Genomic DNA, 10374 nt, shown 5'->3' with positions numbered 1-10374 from the left:
GGACAAAGAGTCAGGGTAATCTTTGCAAGCAGCTTGGGGTAGGACAGAAAAATAGGACTTGTGGCAAGCAGAGTAGAAGATAAAATGGCTGTACAAGAAATGACATGCCAGGGTATGAATTCGAGCAGGGAATTTTTCTCTCTGCCAAACCATGCTGCAGCAACTCGTTTGCAGAGAACCGAACACCTCGGTGCTGGTGTGACCAGTTTCAGGTCACAGCAAGCACCGACAAAGTTCCTGCCAAACCGCCACAAGAGGTTGATACAGGAGAAGAGGCACAAACCCCATCAGGAGGGAGGCTGAGGAGGGGGTGCACAGGTCTGAGGCTTCCTGGGCCCCCCAGGACGGGGTCCTGGGTTCTTGTGCTGGCACACAGCCAGAGAAGGGCTCGGAGGAGCAGGGTCCTCCACGCTGCTGTTGTGGGGTTGCTCCTCCACTGGCAATCATCAGTGCCCGGGGTCTGGCTGCCTGCAGATCTGGCACTTTCAGCTCAAAGACGCTGGGTCCTTCCCTGAAATCAGTGGGAAAGTTCTTTATTTCATTCCCATCCATCAGGTTTCGTGTTTCCCCCATGGCTCGTGAGAGCGCAGGGACCACATTTCGTAGGAACAAGACCAACATCAGGAAGCACAGGGCATGCTCCTGGGGAAGGTGAACGTTGCCCACCTTCTGCTTCTGATGCTCCTCCAGCAAAACCCAGTTGCAGACACCCAAGTTTTGCAAAGGAGAGCCAGGACTGGAACCTTTGGTTCCCCTCCCCACGTTTCCTGACACCTCATCCAAGGGATGCAGTGGCCTCACTCTGCTCCATCACCCAGCCAGCCTGCCCAAGCCAGGCCAGCCGCGATGAAGGGCGAGTGCTGCCCAAGACCGGGTGGCTGATGCCCAGTGAGATGGAGGAAGATTTGCTGCTGCCTCTGCGCGTTTCACAGAGTGGAGGTAAGTCTGTGCACTTCCAGTCCAAGTCAGGGACGGCGAAGCAATGCCCAGGTGTTTTTTTCCTCTGTCCTACTTGTCTCTCCTGAAAGCTTGTTATCGATGCCAAACGATGTTTTCGCAAATCAATGACAGGCTGTCAGCGTCAGATGGCTTCTGCACAACAAAGTGCCCAGCTCTTGCAAACCTGTAATGTCATTTCCCCCACAGGCAAGGAACAACCCTCACCCTGTCCCTGCACGGGAGAGCCAAGTGTTTATCACATCCCGTCATTCACTGGCGGATAATACAACTGCTACGCTCTGGCATCTGCCCTCTTTCATAACTCACCCAAAATGCTGAGCTGGGCTGCAGAGCTGGGGACGGGGACATCTCACCGAGGCTTTCAGGAGACGACAGTTTCTTTGGACGAGTTTGCACGGTCTAGCGCAAGGGAGGGAATCTCCCAGGTTTTTGCAACAGACTCCAAATCCATCTCTAAAAGAGCTAAAAAATAAAATTAAATACTTTACTGCACCTCTTTCTGCTCTGAATCACTGGGGATGGGGATGCTTACTTAGCAGGGCACAGCGAGTGGCATCCCCAGCCAGCGCAGCACAGCTCTCAGCTCCAAGTGCCCGCAGCAAATTCCCCGTCTGCCTTTCAGTCTGGAGCTAGAAGGCAGCAGCGGAGAGGAGGTAGGCGGAAAGGAAAACAAAAAAAAAACCACCTATGCCCAATTCAGGGCGTGATCAGTGAAAGATTGGAGAATTAACAAAAAAGGTAAAAAATATACAAAAAAATAGGTAAACGGGGATTTGGAGGGGGACGGGGGCCTTCGCTGCGGTGCCGCATGGCGATGCCGTGAATCACCGCTCCGCGCCCCACGGAGGGACACACCTTGTGCATCTGGCCTCTTCAAAGCATTTTTGTGCGAGTGCCTGGGATTCCGGCCAACTCGCTGATCGCAATCAAAGGGCTCTGCTTGGCCCGATGCTGCTCCCAGAGCGGTGCAGGTTGGCTGTTCAAACTTGCCAGGCGCTCCCGAGCTGAAAGTGTCTTCGGATCGCTGCAAAATCTGCTGGGGTGAAGGAGCTGGCCCTCAAAATTGGTGACAGGGAGTCCTGCTGTGGGGTTTTTTTGAGCATGTGGAGATGCTTCTTCCTTGGGGTGGGTGGTCACCACGAGGGACAGAGGTAAGGGAGCTGGGAATTTCTTGTATTTCCCAGGATAATCCCATTTTCTGAGCGGTGACTCAGCCTCGCCCCAGTACAGATGAGACTTCCCAGAGCCTGGCAGGGTTTCTCCAGGAGGAAACCTGATTTTCGGATTTGCAAAGCCTTAGTTTCACTCTGCCTCTCGTGAAAGGCTCTCTTTCTTCTGTGGGACCAGAAAGCGCCGCAGGAACGAAGCAGATGGAGAGCTCGGATCTAACAGGGTAGCCACGATTCAGCCGAAAGTGAGCGTGGAGCTCCCAAGCTGACAGAAGCCTTACGCAGAAGCCTGCTGAGACATGTGCACAAGTTGTTCTCGAGCAAAAACCTTCCCTCTGCTCCTCACACGCGTGACACCGAGATGGTTTTGTGGTGGTGCTGTGGGAGGACGAGAAGGGGACAGCACCGGGCAGATCATGGGCTGGCCCTAGGCAAAGCAGGTGGACTTCACCAAGCCCCAGAGTGGTCCCACTGTGGATGAGAGTTTAGGTGAGGAAAGGAAGGGAATCCCCGATTCCCCCACAAAACGGAAGGACGGCTCGTGTAGAGCAGCTGCGAGGCTACATGCAGCGAGATGAAAGCCTTGCGTAATGGAGATAAACTACCTGGGAACAAAATTAATGCATCATTAAGGTGTGGCCTAACAGAAACGGGGAATAGTTTAGGTAGGATGGGACTGACCCTCTGCCCTAAGCTTGGCTGAACCAGGTCAGGACCCAGTTGCTCCAGACCTTGTCCAGTTGAGGTTTGGTGGAGACATCACAGCCTCTCTGGCCTCTCCCCTGGTATTTGGCTACCCTCATCGTGAATTTTTTTTCCAGGTATCTAAGAGGAATTTCCCATGTCCCAGCTTGTCCCTGTTGCCTCTCTTCCTCTCCCCATGAACCTCAGAAGTTGTGGTTCCAACTTCTCTTCATCCTCCAGGTAAGTAGCTCCAGGGAGCTGTAAGATGCCTCCAAACTTTGCATACTTCAAACTGAACCAACCCAGCTCTCTCAGCCTTTCCTTATGTGTCCTGTGCTCCACCTCTGACCAGCCTGGGTTGGAAAGCACACCAAGCCCTTGTCCTCGTCAGCTGGACTCCCACTGGCTGAGGTTCCTGGTTCTCTGCTTTTGCTGCCCCCATTAGTGGCAGATGGCACGTGGACTGCACACAAAGGGACACAAAACAAGGCAGGACGTCCGTGGGCTGGAGACCACCCTTAAGGCTCTGTGGAGGAACCTGCAGGCTCCTGACAGCAGGTCCAGACTCAGCACTATCAAGGCTGAGCACGCAGGTTGTCCTTTCTGCCCTTTTTCTGCTGCCAAGCACTTTCATCCCAGGTCCCACCTTTGATGAGCAACAACATCACAACTCTGGAGTGCTTACGGTTCAGAGGGCTGTGCAGGCTTGTCAGCAGCTGAAAAGGGACAAGCCTTGGACAGCAGGTCACTCTGGAAACAAGGCTCCAGGAGTGGCCACACAGCTGCCAGGGAAGGGCTGGCACCAGGGAGGTGCCCTGGGAGGGGAAGATGGTGATGGAGAAGGAAGGAGCTTTGCTTCCCGCCAGGAGAAGGCCATCAAGTTGGCCGGTCCACCCAGTTTTTATCTCCTTGTGTCCTCATCTCACTTGAGGAGCCTCTACAAAATTGCTCAAGGAGCTGCTGATCTCCTCTCATCTCTACCCAGGACTCTCCGCCAGGGCAATGACCAGTTCAGGGTGAGCGCGGCTTGTGGCTGTGTCTTCACCCACCTTCATGAAGAACGTGCACTGAGGGGAAGATGCTTCATACCAAGATTTACCGTGTGGGACACATGGCAAAGCCGTGTTTGACCTTGCTACAGTCCTCACCCATCAGCCCAAGGGCAAAGCTTGTGCCAGTGGTTGAGTGAGTCTGGGATAATGAATTCCTTTGCAAACCAAGTCCCAGGAGACTGCACGAAGATCCCAGCATCCCTGGGGCTGGCCCTCTCCCAAGGACTTCCCTGGTGCTGGTGCACCTCAGGGACAGGTTGTCACATTGGCAGGAGAGGACGCGTGGGAGGGGGTGGGTGTAACGAGGGACTTCTTGTGCTCATGGCACTTACCTTTGGTGCTGTTGGAGCCTGTTCTCGGGGACCAATTATCTGGAGTTGCTGCAAGAGGCTTCCCTTGAAAGTGGGCAATGCTGGCGAGATAAGCAGGAGAGGTTGGTTTACAGGTCTACGTCATGCTACTGCCCCCCACTTCCAGCCATGTGCACGTGGGGCTGGGATCTCGTGGCTGCTGGCAGGGACATGCCAGCCCCTCAGTAGGGTTGTGTTCCCAGTATGGGCTGCCAAGGGACAGTGAGTCCTGCTCAACCATGCTCAGCCATGCCCAGAAGGACCCGACAGGTCTCTGTGGTAGACAGCTAAACCTACCTTCATCTACCTGCTCTGATCCTCTAGGTCTTGAGGACTACCCAAAGACCTAACCAGTGCCTCTCTTGCTTCCAGATGTTTAATGGACTGAAAAGTCCCTCCCTGCATGCCATTCCGTGCCTGGCAAGTCCAGAGGGAGCTGGCTGTCAATGGAGGCAATGCTTGAGGGTGGCTGGGGTTGGAATGATTACTCTCAGATAGGGGAGGAGAGCCCATATTGCCTTGAAAAACCCCAGAGATACCCCAAGTGTGTTTTGGAGGCCTCATGGGGTGCACAAGCGTTACCTGGGTGGTGTAAATACAGTCATGTCAGGTCCTGCCAGGCGCATCTGCTGCTTCCAGGAGTGGTTGTAGGGAGGGCAGGGGTGTGGGGCACCATCTCCAGAGGATGCTTCCAAGCCCAGGAGCACACAAATGCAGTGCACAAAAAATTAAGAGGACTTGAGTCCATGCCCACTAGAAGTCCAGGGAGGCAACCACAACCAGATGTGAAAGGTCTCCCAGAACTTAGGACTCTCAGGAGAAGAAGAGGAGGTAGATGCACACCTCAGTCAGGATGTCACCTGGACTCCTCGCCTCCCCGTGCCCATCGCAATCTGGACCAGCTCAGAAACGCTGCAGGGAAGGGAGAGTTTGTTCGCACCACGAAAGGCGCAGAGGTGACAGGACAAAATTTGGAAAGCGAGGGAGCGTGCAAATGGCGCGAGGATGCCCTCGATTCTGGGGCGTTGTGAAATCCCCCACACGGCTGGTGGGGGAGGAAACCTCGCCGACCAGTTTATGTGATGATTTAGCAACGTATCCTAGGGTGACCCAACTTGTTACAGCAGCCTGTGCTGCGGGGAGCGGGAAGAGGGAGGCAATCATGCCACCGTGCCCTGGGACAGATGGGGAACACGGGGCGCGACTGGGAGTGGAGGAGGGCTGTGAGCACCACGTGGCCACGAGCCATACCACAGCAAATGCCAGCTGCTCCATCACCAGGTTACACGTGGTCCCGTGCCCACACCACGTCTGCAGGGAGGTGCAGATGCTCCTGGCATCAGCAGAGCCTTTTCCCTCCAGAGCACTGTTTCAGGATGGGGTTTTATTTCACCCCACATCCTGTGATAGGGAGACCCATCAGAGCTTCATCCCGGCTTAAGAACAAAGATAGTTTGACATTGGTGTGGTTGTGCTCTACAGGGAGGATCAGAGCAGCCCCAGCATTGGGATCACGGGTTTTTGGTGATGCCATCTCATAACCTGTGCTCCAGGCCTGGCCTCTTGCCTACCTCAACTCCAGGAGGGTTTGTCTGCAACTGCCAATGCAGGTGAGTCCTCTCCAGGACGCTGGGCTGACCCCGTGCACGCAGCGCCCCGCAGCATGGATCCCATCGGTGTCTGACACCAGCACCACTTGTTACTGCCACCCACTGGGATCCGTGGTGGGTGACGATGTCCTTCACCATATGCAACGGAGCCATTCTCATCCCCTCGTTTGGAAAAGCAGACACTGGAGGACTTCTCCTCTCCATCCTCCTGGCTCTTCTGCCGATGGGAAGGCTCTGATGCCTGCACAGCACCTAATTCTTCTCTGCTGTGAGATGCACCAGACCACCTCCACCCTCCTCCACCTACATGCAGGGCTGTGGCCTCTCCCCTGGAGGTCCCTCAGCTGCTGCAAGGAGTCCTGGACAAGGAGAAGATTGAGAAGAGGATGCAGACCCCCAGGTTACACCCAAGGCCAAGGAAGCGCCACCAGGCTCCATCACGGAAGGCTCTGAGTTGTCACGGACTGTGGTGGCACATCTCTGCTCCACCCTGGGGACATTCACCAGGTGGGACACACATGGAGTGGGGCTGACCTGCGGGCACCCGTTCTCCATCCCACAGGTCCAGAGGTTCTGTGGTGCCAGGGTCAAGCGCAAGGAGCCAAAGTGGGGTGGGGGATGAAGAGGGCACCTGGACATACAGGCTGGGGCAGAGGTGGTCTTCACAGCACTAGGCGGGATATGGGGCGGGACTTTGATGATAATAATAATCCCAGTCATAAAGGATTAATCACATAACCTAGAAACTCATGTGCTTTTCTAAATAAATTATGAAATCTTGTTAAATAAAAACTAGTATGAAAGAATCAATCGCTTTACATGAGTCCCACTACTGATGCTATTTAGGAAGGATGCTGTTTATTTTAATAGTGAAATCTAACACTAGTAATTAGAAATCATACTGAGGCTGATCTGCACGCGCCAGGCAAGGGTAATCTGTTTCACTCGTGTCTGCTTTCCAGGATGAGTCCACCCTGAGTTGAGTTTTCGAAATGGACAAATACCCACATGTTCACCTTCAGACTAAACAGGGAAAAACAAATTTTCAAAGCTAATTTATGTCTGGGCACATGAACCATCGGCAGGTAACAGTGTTGGAGACGAAGCAAAGAGCTTCCCTGAAATCCAAGAGGATCTTCAACCATCCAAGTCCCACCCGCACGCTCAGCACTGACCTCCAACTCCCTTTTGCCAGGTCTCTTCTTGCAAAATCCCTTCTCTATTGGAAATAACGTGGAAGGGCCAGATTAAATTTCTGCAGTCTTACCCATGCGTGCAGGGGAGGAGGCCGGGCTGCCCCAGGAACCACGGCGTTACCAGTCCAGTCCCTCTCCTCCCTGCCGCCGGGACAGCCTGACCCGGCTCCGACACCAGCTCCAAGAGCTCAGGGCAGAGGAGGTGCACACCTCCCCTCAGCCTTGGTTTAAAGACGCAATTTATTCTGCCTCCCAGCTAGTTGGCCGGGCTCCTGCTCCACATCCCAGCAGCCCCGGGCATCGCGAAGGGACTTGGCGACACCGGCTGGCAAGTCCCAAGTGGAGGTGGGGCAGGGCAGAAACAACGTTTGGCCCTCAGCTGGGTTCTGATGTCTTGACCAAAACGCAAAATCAAGGAGCGCAACAGGAGGCTCATCCTCCAGAGCATGTTCCTCACCCCCTGCCACGTTCTGCAGGACAGCACGCACCCATCCCTGTTTTCTAACGGAAACGGCTAACCAAGTCACCCACCCGGGAGTGTCCCACGCACAACACGTCCTGGTGCACAGAAAGCAGGCGGTGGGTTTTGCGCCAGCTCCTCCTACCATTTTCTAGGTTGCCAAAGCCCAAATGAGATGTTTCATTCTCAAGGACCAGCTCCCTTTTTCAAGTCTTCTGTAGAATGCAATAAGCTACCACGAGTGTGTACGTGTCACTGCTCTTCACTGGGGCAAAATCACAGAAAGACTTTCAGGGGTCCTGAGTCCAACGTCATGGCCAGAGTAGAGCCCACTGCAAAGTCAGCTCAGTTGCTCCAGTCCCTGCCTAAGCTGAGTTTTGAGTCCCCTCAATAAAAGATCCCACCTTGGGGCGGCACATCTCACACAGGCAGAAGCTTTTTCCTCACATGCAGTTGAACTTGTCCCAGTTTCAGTGTCTGCACGGTGTCACTGGTCCCTTCTCAGTGCACCTTGGGGAAGGACCTGGCCCTTCCTCCCGTGGTGGAGGAAGGCTGCTGGGTAAACTCTGCTTTGCCAGGCTGAAAGCACCACCTCCTTCAACCTCCCCATACCTGGTGTGCTCTGGCCACAGCCATCTGCCCTGACAAGGGAAAAATGGGGTTTTAAGCAAGTTGACCCGCAACTTCCTGAGCTCACAGAGAGTCCCAGTGCATGGACTAGGGATTGCACAGACTTCGCAACCCAACTGGTCAAGAACAGTCGTTTCTAACCACAAAGTCATTCATAACCTCTGGGGAACGTGGCTGTGGAAGGGCAGGAGTGAGCCACGTGGCAGCTAAAACCAGGGTCTACCATGGTTTTTTTTCCATTTCTGCCAAACTCAAGGCTCATGAGCTGCAGCTTGAAGACGTCAAATTTACAGAGTAAGTTCATCACTTCTGTGACACCAGAAGGCAATTTCTCTTTTCTTTAAAGACACAGTAACTGCTGAGGTTGAAATGCACATGTAATTTCATTAAAATGAAATCATTAAGGACGGCTCTACTGCTTAGGAATGACTGAAAAAAAAAAAAAAGAAAAAGAAATCTTACCTTGCTTCTGTAGATCAAAGTGCCTCGTCTTCCTCATGTAATAAAAACAGTCTGTACAAATGTTTGATCTAGAAAAACAGAAAGCATGTTTCAGGAGTTGTTTAGCAGCAGCTGCCCTGAGTAGTTTTTAATCTCCGATTCAAGTTGGTTTGACAAAATGCAATAAAATTAAGAGCCTTCTGTGCAGAAACGGGTGCTAATACCAATGTTCTAGACAGCTTTACCCCACATTCTACTTGAAGCCTCGTGTCTTGGAACCTTCCTGCCCTCATGGGCAACTGAGTGGGAGAGGAAAGGGCACCTTGCTGCAGCCCAGCAGGAGCTTTCGAAGGAAGGAGACCTGGTTGGGAAAGGAAACTACTTGTCCTTGGCACAGCACATGGCAGTCAAAGGATTTACACTGGCTGCAGGAAGGAAAAAAAGGACAAACTGGCAACTAGGACATTGTTTTGACGTCATGCAGTGCAAAAGGTCCTTGTCCACGTGGACAGGACACAGGAGTTTTGTCAAGGGGGCTCCCACCCATCCCATGGACATCCCAAGGGTCTTCCCTGCTCAGTGACATCCGCAGCGTTGTCACCGCTGATGCAAGAGGAGCAGAGCTGAGTCCCTGGTCCTGAGGCAGATGGCCCGGACGGGCTCCCAGCTGTCTTGCTTGGGACATCCCCCATCAGAACAGGCTGCATCTACAGATCATGCCCTTTGGACCCACGTGGTGACCTACAGCATAGTTATTATTCTCAGAAAGGCTTTTCCATTTAGCTCACATGTCAGAAATAATTGGAGGGCAGTGATAGGGTGAGGGGTTTATAGAATGAAATCCAGGCTTTGTCGTGGAGAGAATGAAGCGAAATAACTCAAAACCAAGCTGAAGAGTGAGCTAAGGATGGAGGAGCCTGGGTCAGAACTGGAGCTGCCCCCTCAGCAGCACACCTGTACCTAAACAGACAGGTCACCGTGTCTCCATGTCGGGACACGGACACGCACAAGACAGCAGCTGATGAGCCACGTGTGGTCCAGGTTTCTCTAAGGCCCCCAGCAACCCAAAAACTCAGTAGCACCAACAAAGCTGCTGGAATGGCAGCTGCAGCATCACAGCCCCTTCCCTCGGTGCCTGGTCTTTCCCACCCAGGAACACATGTCCTAAAGGCTCAGCGTTGTCCCAGGGTGTCACAGCTGATGTTACTCTGGGGGACAGGAGGCTGCACCCAGACTCCAACCTACCCCGGCTGCTGGGGGTGGTTAATGGGGAGCACAGTTCCTGAATGTTTCTGACCAGTGGACTGAAAAAGGGATCTTGAGGGGAAAAAATAATAAGCTGCTGGTGATTTGGGGCAAGGGCCTTGTACTCCAGCAGCTCATGGAGCCTACAGCACTAGAATTCTCTAAGAAGATGGACACCAATCAGAGCAAGGGTCAGTCACAGTGTCCTGCCCCGGAGCAAGGGAAGGACCAGGCAATCTTCTGAGCATCCTTCCCACCCTGCAACATTCAAATCCTGCCTTTCCTTGAGACTCTCTGCAGTGCAGAAGGGCAGCAGCCAGGACAGTGTCATCTCACAGCAGGGACAGGGATGCTCCAGGCATCTGCTCTGTGACCAGCTTGGAAGAGGCAAGGGGTGCTCCCAGGGCGTGTGGTCCAAGGCTCTGCACGGGACCCACAGGAGCCCACGGCTGGCTCAGCAGAAGCAGGCTGCTGCAGTAGCTGGTTTTTGCCATCTGCCCAGTCCAGCAAAGGTACCACACACCCGACTCTCAGCAGCCACAGGCAACCCTGCCGTCAGCATGCATCCCTGTGGAGA

The sequence above is a fragment of the Apaloderma vittatum genome, unplaced genomic scaffold (assembly GCF_000703405.1).
Source record: "Apaloderma vittatum isolate BGI_N311 unplaced genomic scaffold, ASM70340v1 scaffold11483, whole genome shotgun sequence".
Lineage (NCBI taxonomy): Eukaryota > Metazoa > Chordata > Aves > Trogoniformes > Trogonidae > Apaloderma > Apaloderma vittatum.
The sequence above is the reverse complement of the archived record's forward strand: the minus strand, read 5'-3'. Positions refer to the sequence as shown.